Consider the following 11,329-nt stretch of genomic DNA (forward strand, 5'->3'; position numbering starts at 1 on the left):
CTTCTTAGTTTCATGTGAAAAACCAGAACCTTTACATCCTTCAACACTGTACCCGACATCTGGAAACGTATCAATTTGTAACTACATTTGACTTACCTAAGCTGTTGTAATACAGCATTTAGCCTTAGAACTCTAAACAATGAATTGCTGGTATATGTTTTAAGTAAAACAACAAATAAGAGTTTGTTTTAGTCATTATCACAATCTCAACATAAAAAAGCATTACAAACTTGAAAACTATGTACTGTATTTTTATGCTCACTCTGTTTTTTTTCCAGTTTGTGATTTTGCAAAACCTTTGTGAAAAACACAACAGTTGGTTTCCTTTTCCCTAAAGCTTGTACTTGACTTTATATAGTGAGCAAATGCATTGTTAAAGCCTTAATAATTAGCCAAAGGTAAATGCGTAAAAACAGTAAAAGAAAGAATGTCAAAAGACTGAGAAAACATCACCATGCTCTTAACATTAAGCCCAACTGTTCAGTTTCAAGGGGATCCAAATGAAAAGTTAAACTAAGACACTAGAGTGGGCAAAATATAAGTTCGGCTTGTAAAGAGTGCAACATCCATACACTGCCATGGAGTGGACCAGACACAGCACTCTGTTCCACAACAGGTCAGAGAGCAAGGGGGTGAGGTGTTGCAGAAAAGGGTAGAATGGGAGGGTTTATGCTCTCCCCCCAACCCAGCTGGGACTGCAGTCTCTCCTCTACTCACAAAGTTCCTTCCCCCATCCATACCACGTCCTGCTCGGCTCTGTAGGGCTGCAGGTCATAAGGTTCATAAAGGATATGGAAGCTTTCCCCCTTTTTTTATCTCTGTGTCTACAGTCCTGCATGTGTGTGACTGTGTTAGGGGGTGGGTAGGTATGGCAGTCTCAGGGGCATTGGAGTAAAAAAGGAAGAGAACCAGACAGTATTTGAATAAACACCCAAACATGCATAGACACATGCAAGAAGACATGTGTATAAATGTTCTTTATTTTCTGCTACAACCCTGCCTTAGCCAGATTTTATAGAAAGTGGAGCCTTGCACCAGCTCAGGAGGAATGCATGCATGGTCATCTTTGTGAAAAGTAATAGGGCAAAAGTATAACTAAAATTTAAAGTGTTCCAAGCTGACTTTTGCAATGTCTGACATAGAAAACTCTGCTGTTGAACATCTCTACATTTGCAGATTTCTGAATCATGGACATTCTAGTGCCGAAGAGGCCAAACTGTGGACACCATGGACTAATTTTTCAGTTTCAATATATCTGCTGCCCTTTTTACTGAGATAAGAAATAAAACATAATGGGTTGGAGTAAAAGGGGGGGACCTTTACATAGCCCTTTTATTTAGTTAGCCACTGTATTTAGTTTCCTTTCCTCTGATACCCCTACATTAAAGTGAAAACTATTAAAAGTTCACTGCAGATGATAACTATAAGTTTTGATCAGACTTTCTGCATGTTTTCAAGTAAAACACATATATACCTTTTGGTTTTTCTGATGTCTTGCTGCTTATTTCACAAGTCCAGTTTTAGGTAAATACGTCAAGTTTAGACAGGCTTCATATGTGTGCTTCTGAGTGGGAAGAAAAGAGTGGTTGGGGGTTCTGGGACCCTCTCTCCCAGACACAAACTGACCTTTCCAACCAGACAAGGATAGAGGGACAGGGAGGGAGGGCTGAGGGCAGAAGGGTTCGGCAGGAATCATGTGTGCATGTTTCTTTTTTTCCCCTTTTTTGCATACTAGCTGCTTCCATGTATGATACTGAGTGAACCTTTAAACCAGTAAACATTCTAAAAAAAATGGAAATCATGATAATGATTTTACATGTATGTACATATATGATATGACATTTATTAATAAATAAAACACAGGTATGTTGACAGGTATGTTGGTTCGCTGTTCACAAGTAGCATACTTTAATTTGTCTGGGACAGTTTGTTTTCCAAAATTATTTCTTGGAAAAAAACATTTCCTTTTTTTTTTGCTTTGGTATTTGAATTGGGGCTGCACAGTGATACAGTAGGTAGCACTGCTGCCTTGCAGCAAGAAGGTCCTAGGTTCGATTCCTGGCCCAGGATTTTTCTGCATGGAGTTTGCATGTTCTCTCTAACATGATTGTAAGGTTAATTAGCTTTTCTAAATTTTCCCTATGTGTGAGTTTGTGCATAAATGGTTGTCTCTGTGTGTCCCTGCAATAGCCTGTGACCTGTCCAGGTTGTACACCGCCTCTCGCCCATTGACAGCTGGAGATAGGCACCATCACCCCTTGCAACTCCAGCTGGGAAAAGGGTGATGATAAATGGATGGTATTTGAATTGCTATTGTGAACTTACAAATTTTCAGGCACAACTAAGGGACAACAAAGGGACAACTAATTAAGAAAGCCTCTGCCCCCATTAAATCAGTTTTTATGTGGAAAAGGTAAGGCATAAATTAAGAACTGAGTAAGTAGGAGGTAGTGAAGGAGGTGTTCGCCTCTCTCATGAAAAAATGTCAGTCTCTTTGTTGTGTACATTATTTATTGAACATTCCAAAAATCTCAAACAAGCCATACGCTAAGATGTAATTTTGTGTCATCACAGCTTCAGCAACATGAAAGTCAAAATAAGGATCAATTTAGGGGCATACTTTTTGAAATTCAAAACAATTATCAATGATTGTTTCTATGTTATCACGGATGGCATATAAAAATGTAATGTTGATATTTTTATGTTTAGTCTTTTTTTTAAACATTTGTTTACTGCCATACTCTACTCTGACATACTATTAGTTGCTGTCAGTCAGCAATACACCAAAAAAAAAAAAAAGTAAATTCAGGCAGACCCTCAGAGAATGATCAGACATTGATCTCAGTTGTCTCCCTCTCCATATTTCTCCCTGGATGCAGACAGGACTCTTCCTGAAACACAGGCTTTAGGGGATCTTTGCTTTGCTGGACCACCGATGATCAATACCCGTCACTTCTGTTTTGTCTGACCAGAGCCCCTCTCCCTCCTCCCTCCTTCTCGTCTAATGATGAATTTGTATAAACATGAGGATACTGGTGAGCAATATGCACATGTATACACATGAAACAGATGAATGTACTTTCTAGCACGCATGTACTACTAAGAGTGTTTACATGCAAACATGAGATATGTGCGCAAATATGCAAGAGGCACAGAGCCAAACAAAGCATGCAGTCAGATGGACAATCGCACACTCACACACACTGAGGTCAGACAGGCCATTCAGACCCAGACACCAGCCTCTTTTCTAGGGGTCAAACCATGAAGCCAAGGTCTACTCCCTAACCCCAGTGGCCCTGCAGACAAGCACACAGGCACACAGCATTCACACATGAACCCTCTGACCAGCCGAGACAACAGAGAAGAGGGCAGCAAGGAGGGGTGAATGGGGTTGAAGGGTATGATGGGGGAGGGTCTAAGGAAGAAATAATGGGCTATAGTGCATTAAGCGTCAACATAAGCATGCCATTCACTGTTTGAATATGCAAATTTGCATTAGAGCTTTAGTTTAATAATTTAGAAGTAGCTTTTGAGCTTTATCTGTTATGCTGAAATAAAAAAGTCAGCATCTAGAGTTCAAGCACAAGTTTGGCACATTTTTGTCAGGTATCAATTGCAGACCTTACCTTTTTTTTTTTTTTATTGCAAGCAAAGTTTGTCTTTAAAAAGGAAAATAATTATCACCAAATTGAAATTTAGTGGTGGTTGCATCATGCTGTGGGGATGCTTTTCTTTAAAGGAAACAGAGTTACACCAAGCAGGACGACTAAAAGCTAGCAGGACAAAAGTCAACCAGCCACATCTATAACAAAATGATTTAGGTCAGTACATAATCATGAGTGGGTACAGTTAATTTAATGTTTGGACCTAAATCCAAGTAAGAATCTGGGGCCAAATTGTTGTTAACCCACGCTCCCCAACCATTGTGGATGAGTTAGAATTACTCTGCAGAAAGGAATGAGCAAAAGAAATCTGACCCTAGATGGACAAAGCTCATAGAGATCCCAATAGATATGTGGAAAATCTTCCCCTTCTAAGTGATTAAATCTAAACATAATGATAAAAGTAAGTATGAATACTTCTACCAGATAAATAATTATTTGAACAAATGTATTTGTATTCCTTTGACAATGTTGTCTCTTTAAACATAATTGCTTAAAATTATGGCCACTTATAGAATCTGTCTTTTTAGCAACCTGCTAAATGCTAAAGAGCTTTTTTTTAAGTTGAATTTTCTTTTTTGTACATTTTACTTCCACACAGCTTCCTCTCTCTTTTTGTCCTCTCCTTACTCAAGAGACCCTTGCACTGCCCAGTAAGCCAGATAAGGAAGTGGAGGGGCCAAGTTTATCACCACAGATAAGCTGTAATTGCACGGCAGTAAAATGAACAGTTCAAAAACGAAATGAAGCAAACGTTGGAAGACTGGAGAAAAGTGCACAGACAAAGTGTTGAGTTTCAGCTACCTGAGAAAAGATATGAACATAGAAATTACCCTAAGCTGTAAAAGTTATCTGTGAGAGTAACATTTTGCTCATTGAAGCCATCTACTTGCAACCAGGATCATTGACAGCCACCACACAATAACAGTCAGCCTTGACCTCTCCTGATAAACAGTGGCTGCAGACTAACTAGCTGAACAATCAGTTCTCTGTTGTGTGACATCCCTCAGCCCTTGCGTCTGTAAACTCTGGTCATTAATTCGGACATTGTGTTCCCACACAAATAACCAGCTGTTCCAGTTCTATGCACTTTTAGTCAGTGTCATAAAAACTAGAAAGTGATAAAAGCAGCTGTTTCTGTTGACATTATGAAGAATTAATAATAACTTTTAACCAAATTGTTGCCATTGATACAGTTTTAACTATTACAGTATGAATAAAATATGGAATGAAAAGATTTTGAAAATCTATTTCAGGGACTAAATATTTAACAGAGTTCTTTTCTTTTAACAAAGTTTTTTTCTCTATTTTCAAGCAAGAGCTTAAAATAACTTCTGCAATGTCAGCAACTTAGTTGTGTGCAGCTAAAAAATAGATAAAGGCTTTGTGCAACAGGCAAACTACAAATGTGTCATAGAGCATTTATATTGTTAAGAATGCCCCGAATACAATGTTTTTTAGAAAATGGAAGATAAAGTTTCTCTCTTGGACACACTAAGCCACAAAAAAGACTTTGAACTTAAATTAACCTTAAGTACCTTGACAATGACACTTGACACAGACTTGCCTGGAAGAGGTCCAGGACTTGTCTTACACTTGCATAACAAACCCCCAAGACTTAATTTTTTAATCCAAACTTGACATATTGCTTATATTTTCAAATAAAAACTGCAGACATGACCCAGACATACAAACTAAAGACTTGATTCTGGAATTAAATTTACACATATACTGACTTAGACTTATGCCATAAAGAATTGAGACTTTACTTAGTCTTTAAAGGGTCAAGCCTGGTCTTTTTTTCAGACAGGCACACAGAAAAAAAGGGCGACAGTGGCGTCAGATGTAGGAGTTTGCCCTGAAATCGAAGGATTGACGGTTCAATCTGACTTTCAATGTCGTTGTGTCCTTGGACAAGACACTTCACCTGCATTGTCTACTGGAACAGACTGGAACACTTTTCACCACACAGACTTGGACCAGTACGCCTCATCTGTACTGGACCACATCACCACCACCATAGACTGTGTCACCACCCACAAACGCATCACCATGTACCCCAACCAGAAGCCCTGGATGAACCGGGATGTCCGCCTCCTGCTGAAGGCCCGCAACATCGCCTTCAGGTCAGGAGATGCGCAGGCCTATAGTGCAGCCAGGGCTGAGCTGAAGAAGGGAATCAAGAAGGCCAAACACCACTACAAGAGGAAAGTGGAGGATCACTTCTCCAACTCTGACCCTCGACGTATGTGGCAAGGCCTTCAGATTCTCACCGACTACAAGACTTCCAACACTTCCCCTGCCTCCTCTGACGTCTCCTTCCTCAACGAGCTTAACAACTTTTACGCTCGCTTTGAGAGGGAGAATACTACAGCTGCATCCAAGGCAGCCATTCCCCCAGACCACCAGCCACTGACTCTCCTCTCCACCGACGTAGGAGCGGTTCTGAGCGGGATTAAAGCCAACAAGGCTGCGGGCCCTGATGGCATCCCCGGACGTGTCCTCAGAGCATGCTCTGGGGAACTGGCGGGGGTGCTGACAGACATCTTCAACCTGTCCCTGGCCCGCGCTGTGGTGCCGACCTGCTTCAAGACCACCTCCATCATCCCCATCCCCAAGAACTCCAATCCATCCAGACTCAACGACTACCGCCCGGTAGCCCTCACCCCCATCATCACCAAGTGCTTTGAGCGGCTGGTTCTAGCACACCTCAGATCCTGCCTCCCCCCCACACTGGACCCCCACCAATTTGCTTACAGGCAGAATAGGAGCATAGAGGATGCAGTCTCCATAGCGCTGCACTCTGTCCTCGCACACCTGGATAGCAACCACACGTATGCCAGAATGCTGTTCTTGGACTTCAGCTCAGCATTTAACACGGTCATCCCATCACAGCTCACCGCCAAACTCTCAGATCTGGGCATCAGCTCACTCATGTGCAACTGGCTGCTCGACTTCCTGACCAGCCGCCCCCAGCATGTCCGGCTGGACAATCACGTATCATCCACCATCACCATAAACACCGGAGTGCCACAAGGCTGCGTGATGAGTCCCTTCCTCTACTCCCTCCTCACCCACGACTGCAGACCTGTCCATGGCTCAAACGCCATCATCAAGTTTGCAGACGACACCACGGTGATCGGCCTCATCAGAGACAACGATGAGGCCGCCTACAGGGAGGAGGTGGACCGTCTGGCTGAGTGGTGCGACTCAAACAACCTGCAGCTGAACACAGAGAAGACCAAGGAGCTCATCGTGGACTTCAGGAAGAACGCCGACCCACACCCCCCCATCCACATCAAGGGGACGGCGGTGGAGCGTGTGGACAGCTTCAAGTTCCTGGGTGTCCACATCTCTGAGGACCTGACCTGGACGACCAGCTGCTCCAAACTCATCAAGAAGGCCCACCAGCGCCTCTTCTTCATGAGGACCCTGCGGAAGAACCATCTGTCCACAGAGATCCTCACGAACTTCTACCGCTGCACCATCGAGAGCATCCTCACCAACTGTATCACAGTTTGGTATGGGAACTGCTCTGCCTCGGACCGGAAGGCGCTGCAGAGGGTGGTGTAAACCGCCCAGCGCATCGCCGGGGCACCGCTTCCTGCCATCCAGGACATCTACAGGAAGCGGTGTCTGAAAAGGGCCGGGAAAATCAGCAAGGACCCCACTCACCCTGCACACAGACTATTCTCTCTCCTGCCCTCTGGGAGGCGTTACAGAAGCATACGGACTAAAACCACCAGGCACCGGAACAGCTTCTTCCCCACAGCTGTCACGCTTCTGAACGCCTCATGACACGAACTATAAGGACTGTACTCCCATCCCCCTACACAACAATAACCATGGACGATCCTCACACATACCACAAACTGCTTCCTCACACGCATTCACAATCCGTGTATATAATATGTCAACTTGTACCATACATTATAACCCCACTAATATATATATTTATATGATCCAGGTAACATCTCTGTATAGTTGTATACATGTATATAGTGTCTATATTCATTTACAGCCTCAATCACTGTTAATGCTGTTATACTGTTTATACATACATTTTATAGTCTATTTATACATACCCTCTGTACACTTGTAATGCATATTTATATCCTGTATAGCACTTCTGGATAGATGCTAACTGCATTTCGTTGCTTGTACTTGTGACAGTGCAATGACAATAAAGTTGAATTCTATTCTATTCTATTCTATTATTCTACTGATGGTGGTCAGAGGGCCCAGTGGTGCCAGTGTACGGCAGCCCCGCTTCTGTCAGTGAGCCCCAGGGCAGCTGTGGCTACAATGTAGCTTGCCACCATCAGTGTGTGAGTGTGTGTGTAAATGGGTGAATCACTTTTGTAGTGTAAAGCGCTTTGGTCAAGTCTTCTGACTTGAAAAAAGCGCAATATAAGTACAGGCCATTTACCATTTACCATTCTCCAAATTAATCCTTCCGTGGCACCATTTTCAACCTAAAAATGAGAAAGAGAACATCCTCTGGTATTTAAACACAGTAATAACCAAGAATTTCCTTTGTCTTTGTGAGGTGAAATCTTTGTTTTTCATAAATATGAACCGGTAGACCCCCTTAAGTCAGAATTAAGAGTCAAAACGTCAGTGCAATAGGTTGGTCCCTATCTTCCACATTTAAGATGGATGCTACTCATGTCAAATTAAGTAAAATGTTACAGTGTTATACATGTATGCAGTATAAAGTAAGTTGTTCAGGTACTACTTGTAAGTGTTTAGATAATGATGCTTTTCAATGCAAGGTACATGTACAAAGAACTGCATAGAAGATTGCTTTGTCATAGTAATGGTTGAAACACTGGTCTGCAGATGACATGAAGAATCGGAGGGTAAACTACCTGAAAACTGATTCACATTTACCTTAGAGATTGCAACACTCTAACTTGTTAAATCAGCATTCCATTTGGTCTTGTAGATTTCGGTTAGCCAGTTTTGCTGTAGCCTACAGCTGTATCATGCATGAAGAGATTAAACGCTTGAACTTGAAAACATGAGGAGCATTATGAGTTTATATAGTGGGTGCCACAACCAGAAGAGAGAATGCTGCTTTCCAAATAATATTTATATAATCACGGAACTAAAAGATCCGAGTGCTGTGGGCCAGCATATTACTTTCCTCCACCCCATCTAAAGATAAGGATCTTTGGTGTTGGCCAGGTGATGAATTTTTTTTTAAAAAAAGCACCTAAATATCTATATTTAAGCTCCTTTTGTTTGGCTAAGAGGAACCATCACAACTGCATCCTTGCTCTGAGAAATGGTTAAAATGTTCCTGTCAGAGTTTTGGGGGTTTAGTCCAACCACAGCTCAAGCAGGGGCTTCAAAATAAAGAGATAATTGCAAATACTTTTAATAAAATAAGCAAGTTATAAAACTTAGAAGGTAAAATGAAGAGAGGAAGAAGAATTGAGGGCATGGTGCATTAGTGAATATTCCACATGGAGCATTGTACAATTACTGGTTAAACATGGTGAGAGGGATAGATGGGAACAAAGGAAGCAGGTTTGGCAATCAGAGAAGTGAGAATAAGCTGGGGAAGATCACAGTAGTAAACTGAGGAGGAAAGGAGAATACTAAGATGGAAAGGACTAAGAGGAAATAGAGGAAATCCAGCAAGTAGGATTACAATTTAACTATTTGTCAAACAAATAACTAAAGTTCACAACAGGAAAATAAAATCAAGTATGATAAATAATAAAACTAGAAAATTACAAATAGCAAACAATGAGGTTAAATGATATAGCAAACATTAGAAATATCAGAAAACTGCAAGAAATAAAAGAACAACAAACACTGGATTACAGGAACAAGAACGTGAGTTCCCACCATCTTAACAGCTCCCTTGAAGAAGCTAGGCCGTTGCCACTGAGAAAAGCAGGTATGTAGCTGTAGTTGTTCCTGGTAGCTAATTTGCTCATTGATGCTGGATGCAACCACACTGTGCCTCCAATAACATCATCTATATTTATAGGATCACGATCTTGTCATGACTGTTGCAATACTTTTCAAGGGTGTTTTAGCTTGCCTTCAGAGATTAGGGGACTTCACTAGTGTTAGTGGCTAACTTTTCCATTGTATTATAATGCCATGTACAGCTATTCTCACTCCGTGAGAAAAATCTGCACCCTTAAATATACTTTTAAATTGTATAATATGATGTCACAAGCACATCTGTGTCTTTCAATGAAAAAAAATTAGCTTACTCCAAAACAAAATATGATATTATCTCAAATGTTATTTTTTCATTTTTTTGACAGCGATGTAAAGATTCATGTCTTGATGAAAGGGTTTGGACAAAATGTAAAATGCCTCCATTGGAAAAGTAGGTGGGGCTGAATTGAGCCCCGCCTAATAAAAGAAAAACTCATAGCTTTCTATGGGGAATGACCTTCAATGATAGTCTGCAGAAGATTCAAAATTGTGTCATAACAGATGCTAATTCTAAAAAAACATTTTCCAAATATTACAGGAAGTTATCATTAATCTTTAGCAACGAACAAGTTCTTGACCTAAACTTCCTCCAGGAAGACTGGATGTTATATACATTACAATGGCTTCTCAACAGAACTGAACTAAGATGCAGTGCTCCTTCTACATTGTGTATAACTTTAGTTTGAAAATCTTAAGTGAAATTTAAAGTTTGATGATTGGAAACTAAAGGATTTCATTTAATAACCTGTCCTGTTTTACAGACCCTAAAAAGAAAAACCTAAAGCTTAACCACAATTAAGATTTTGCTGATATTAAAATGTTCAACAACTTTGAAACAGCTACTACTAATTAGAGTCCAACCTAAGTTTAAAGCGGGCTAATAGGAGAGGTATTTAGCTCAGAGATTTTATTTTTGGCATTGCTGGTTTTTAGGTATGAAAATGAGCAGTCTTTGAAACATCTCATACCTGCAATGACCTGGATGTTCAAGGTATTTTTAAAGCATATTAATCATATCTACCATAAGAGAAAAATATTATGTTTATGCTTTAAACAAACCATCTTGTTCAAATGGCAGAAATTATTTAATCAGGGATCAGCATTTGTGATATTTGTACTCTTGCAACAGGTATCAGAATCCCAATGGGCTGTGATGGTAAGATATATTTAAATCAGATTTTCATCAAGAGAGAAAATTTGCAAAAATACTTAACTACCAGGAAATAATCAGTTACACATAAGAAAGTTCAGTGGTGCTTAATGGTTTGTTCACGGGTCTGAAATGGCAATTTGAATATACAGTATAAAAGGATGAACTGACCTAGAACCAACAATGTTGTTGCAATGTTTTTGGACATAACGTTTATGTTTATAGATATGCTGAATATAAAGGTCAATTTCCATGATTTTGACATCCCTAACATATGTTTGTGGTCATTATTTTACTCTTTACTTTTAGTTTTTGCTTACTTTTATAACTTTTTGAAGTGAAAATCAGAAAATGCCGAAACACATTAGCCCATAGCTGCTAAAGTAACTCAATATTTCAGTAGGCTTAATGTAAATATGTTGAGCTTGATCTTCAGAATGTTTCCATGTTTTATAACAGGTTCAAATGTGTTTGTACATGGAGAGCAGATCTTCAAAGAAAGTGCAAAGTGATTTGCGCTCGAAACATAGCAGACCGAGTGTGCAAGCCATTT

Source organism: Cyprinodon tularosa, unplaced genomic scaffold (genome assembly GCF_016077235.1).
Source record: "Cyprinodon tularosa strain WSP-4 unplaced genomic scaffold, ASM1607723v1 ctg287, whole genome shotgun sequence".
NCBI lineage: Eukaryota > Metazoa > Chordata > Actinopteri > Cyprinodontiformes > Cyprinodontidae > Cyprinodon > Cyprinodon tularosa.